The sequence below is a fragment of the Schistocerca americana genome, chromosome X (assembly GCF_021461395.2).
Source record: "Schistocerca americana isolate TAMUIC-IGC-003095 chromosome X, iqSchAmer2.1, whole genome shotgun sequence".
NCBI classification, from domain to species: domain Eukaryota; kingdom Metazoa; phylum Arthropoda; class Insecta; order Orthoptera; family Acrididae; genus Schistocerca; species Schistocerca americana.
In genome coordinates, this window is record NC_060130.1 from 357,721,129 (window position 1) to 357,725,901 (window position 4,773).

General features: G+C 44.9%; 1 pseudogene; it reads right to left on the minus strand.

Annotated features, from left to right (window-relative positions):
- Nucleotides 1-2,387: 2,387 nt before the first annotated feature.
- Nucleotides 2,388-2,505, minus strand: LOC124557291 (annotated as a pseudogene).
- Between the last annotated feature and the right edge of the window lie 2,268 nt (nt 2,506-4,773).

The following is a 4,773-nucleotide window of genomic DNA, read 5'->3' on the forward strand; positions in this document are numbered from 1 at the left end:
ATGTCCACTGTGCAAGGGACAATTCCAGCAGGACAATGTGACACGCCTCACGTCCAGAATTACAAAGCGGCTCGAGGAACACTCTTCTGAGTTTAAACACTTCCGCTGACCACCTGACTCACTAGACATGAACATATTGAGCATTCTGGCATGCCTTGCAACGTGCTGTTCAGAAGAGATCTCCATCCCTTCGTACTCTTACGGGTTTAAAGACAGCCCTGCGTTAGGCAGGTGTACCAGTTTCATTGGATCTTCAGTGTATTATAATGTAAAATGAAGTTGGAAGCTTAAGATACGTGCTTGAAAATGACTAAAGGTCGAAACTGGCTAAACGTATAAATAATAAAAAAAAGTAATACAGCCTATCTGGACCATGTTTTCATTCACAAAACACATTCAGGTTGTGTAACATCACAAAAATAAAATTTTAATAACTTAGTGTATGGCTTTACGTCTCAGATCCGCTTTTCACGATGCATGTCTTGGCGGATACCTAGGTCGTAGAATTCTGCATTTTGGCTGTCGCCATTCTGGAACTTCCTGCAACGCAATGGCTTCTTCGTCCAAGGAAAGAGGGAAAATTCACTTTGTGAAACGTCACGAGAGTTTCATTGTATCGTAGACTGCCCTCGGAAACGTGCACATTTCCCTAAAAATATGGGAAGTATTAAATCTTGGACTGGCATTCGACGAAATAGACACACTTTCGATGTCAGTCAACAGATCAATACAAATGCCCGATCTTAGATGTTAGTATCACAAAACTAATTTAGTTCCTGTTTGCCGGCCGGAGTGGCCGAGCGGTTAAAGGCGCTACAGTCTGGAACCGCACGACCGCTACGGTCGCAGGTTCGAATCCTGCCTCGGGCATGGATGTGTGTGATGTCCTTAGGCTAGTTAGGTTTAAGTAGTTCTAAGTTCTAGGGGACTTATGACCACAGCAGTTGAGTCCCATAGTGGTCAGCCCGCATCTCGTGGTCGTGCGGTAGCGTTCTCGCTTCCCACGCCCGGGTTCCCGGGTTCGATTCCCGGCGGGGTCAGGGATTTTCTCTGCCTCGTGATGGCTGGGTGTTGTGTGCTGTCCTTAGGTTAGTTAGGTTTAAGTAGTTCTAAGTTCTAGGGGACTGATGACTTCAGATGTTAAGTCCCATAGTGCTTTGAACCATTTGAACCTATAGTGGTCAGAGCCATTTGAACCATTTGAACCAGTTCCTGTTTTAGGAAGTTGTTTACGTTATTTTGATTAATTGTTCAATCTTCCTGCATTTCGCTTCAGTTTTCTGGTGTTGCGACATACCTGTGCACAACAGCATCAATCGCGAAAAGCCTCATCGAACTTTTGACGTTGTACACTAGGTCATTTATATAACTGCGAAACGTAATGGTCCTAAAGACACCCTGGGGCACGCCCATAAACACTTTTATGTCTGATGACTTATCTCCGTTGAGAATGGAATGCTGTCCTCTGTTTGCTAGAAATTCATCGATCCAATAACACAGTTCGTCTGATATTCCGTACGCTCGTATTTCGTTCATCGGGCGGCAGTGCGGAACTGTATCGAACGCCTTCCGTAAGTCACGGTCACGGCATCTACCTTGGCACGTGAATCTACTGCTTTCTGTGTCTAGTGGACGGACGGAGCGAGCTGGGTTTTACACGATAGTTGTCCTCACAAAAGACTTCCTGTTTTCATTCAAGGCTGCAGTAGTTCTATCGACCACCTTGTTAACGGAGAGAAAAATAGCACGTACCGCGCAAACCATTTCTTTCGACTGACCTCGAACGAGAATTTATAAACATTTCCACCCAACGAACTTGCGTCTGGATGTAAAGTCTTTCAGTATACGCGACATACAAAAAACGATAGTAACGACAAATAAAGTTTTAACTCCTATAACTGAAATAAACGAAGACAAGCAAAATCACAGCTCACAACGACCAATCATACAAGAGAGCGTTGCCTGAAGGTGTAGAGACTAAACTAAACTCCTCCCGAACAGGCCATGACGGGCCGGCCGGTGTGGCCGTGCGGTTAAAGGCGCTTCAGTCTGGAACCGCGTGACCGCTAGGGTCGCAGGTTCGAATCCTGCCTCGGGCATGGATGTGTGTGATGTCCTTAGGTTAGTTAGGTTTAAGTAGTTCTAAGTTCTAGGGGACTGATGACCACAGATGTTGAGTCCCATAGTGCTCAGAGCCATTTGAACCATTTCAACCAGGCCATGACGGCCCAACGGTACCGACCGGCCGCCGTGTCATCCTCAGCCCACAGGCGTCATCAGATGTGGATATGGAGGGGCATGCGGTCAGCAGCCCGCTCTCCCGCCCGTATGTCAGTTTACGAGACCGGGGCGCTACTTATCCTCAGAAGGGCTGAGTGCTCCCCGCTTGCCAACAGCGCTCGGCAGACCGGATGGTCACCCATCCAAGTGCTAGCCCAGCCCGACAGCGCTTAACTTCGGTGATTTGACGGGAACCCGTGTTACCACTGCGGCAAGGCTGTTGGCTGAAGTGTAGACACAGCGGGTTACACTTCGGCGATTACGTGTCGTGTGACTGGCTGACTTCCCGCCTGAGAGTTACCCCTCTAGGGCTGTAAAAGTAACGACTAAATTTTACACCGCACGAATTCCGTTTTGTCGAGACAAATATCTGTCGCTTAGCGTTCTTTACTCGTTTCTTAATGCCACTTTGCACAAATGCTTTTTGGAATTCGTCGTGGACCTTGCTCTGTCTGACACTCTGCATTACTTCATAGCTCTTCTCTGAAAACATCGCAAATTATGCTTCTGTTCGGCTACACAACGACAAAAATGTACTGAATTGTCGTCAATGTGAACTGATACGAATAGTATAGGAGGTAATTAGCACTATAATCTCGCTAATTCTGTACCTACTGCTATTTATGCGTAATAAAACCAAACGTATGGCATATTAATACGAAACTTACACATATTGACTTATTTGTATTTGTAGTCAGTTATTTATGGTCTTATTTCCTACAGACATGATTTATTTGTATTTGTAGTCAGTAATTTATGGTCTTATTTCCTACAGACAACGCTCTCGACATCAGGTACCGAATTACACTAAATGTTAATGCATTTTATGAGGCTGGCTGGAACATAGATTATGAACCATACACGAATATAAACTCGGTTCTTGATTAGCTTAATTTAAAAGATAAACATTTAAATAATGAAGACTCAGAACGATATATAAGTCGTTCCCCATTGGCTGATCGCGATCCCTGGCCTCTGGAGCACTCTCTCTCTACCCTATATGCTTTAACTCGCAGCTGCTTAGCTGTCAGCATCAGTTACAGTAAATGAGGCCTCCTCAGCCTGTTAGGTGCCACCGCCGTCATCTACATGGTTAATGATGCATCGTTTTAGAGTATACTTTCATGTCATTGACTTCTCTATTTAATGTACCAGTTCTACTGTACATTTGGTGATACGGTGGAAACTCTGACGATGGCCAGGAATTAAAACGCCGAAAACGGACAGAAGTTAACATCATCTGTGATCAAGACTGTTTTTAAATAATTTTGTGACAACAAAGATAGCTGTTCTCCAACGATGTACTACAAAGTTAATTAATTCAACCTAATTACGCTTCTTACAAACAGTGCTGTTCGATTTTAAAATTAAAGTGTGGCCTGAGTTGAATGGAAAGACTAATTTTATATTACGACGATTCGTTATACTAGTCATATCAGTACAGATTGATGACAATTTAGTACATTTTTTTCGTTGTGTAGCCGAACAGAAGTATAATTTGCGATGTTTTCAGAGAAGAGCCATGAAGTAATGCAGACTGTCAGACAGAGGAAAGTCCACCACGAATTTAAAAAAGCAACGAGTAAAGAACGCTAAGCAACAGATGAGTGTCTCGACAAAACGGAATACATGTGGTGTAAAATTTAGTCGTTACCTTTACAGCCCTAGAGGTGTAAGTCTCAGGCGGGAAGTCATCCAATCACACGAGACGTAATCGCCGAAGTTTAACCCGAAACCGGTCACAAGTTAACATCGGCTGCGATCAAGACTGTTTTCAAATAATTTTGAGAATTAATTGATGTCGGAGGCAGTTCCCGCAGAAATGACCGACGACATCTACTGCACGCGGCGGCGTCTGAATTAACACGAGACAGTGTGCGAAACGTTTCTGGGAGTAAATGAATTGGAGGCTTACGAATACTGTCGATTCGGTCCGAGCCGGACACGTACGGTATGGCCGAAGAAAACACGGCGAGTGGCAAAATGCATTCCGTACTATGCGTCCCGTACCGACTTTCTCTGCAGAGAATAGGAAATCAGAGGAATACAAAAGTTACCGAGTCGGCATGATCTGCGTACGGGTAAGAAGACACGCGAGTAACAAAACGTTTGCTTCACTCCGAGTCCGTTGAAGGTAACGAATTGATCGGATTAAAAAACTAACAGTTCGGTTCGGGAGTAGGAGAATCGACAAAAGTCTCGAGATTGTGTACAACTTTGGACCGATATTCCCTTGTTTCGGGTCGCTACCAGCCTTAGCCCAGCATACGATGCAGTTTACATTAACACTACTGCCACCATTCTGCGTTTCTTTGCTGTGCTGAGTTTTGCTTCGGGTGTCGTTATCTGAGCGCGTAACGCCCAGCTTCGTATACAAAGTGCATAGGGCATGCTACACTTAGTAGGTTCTGCCAAAGAAGTCAGGTCAGGCTGGCAGCGGGGGAAAGCTACCGGCGTCGCTTGACTACTTTCGATTTGTGTCTATCAGACACT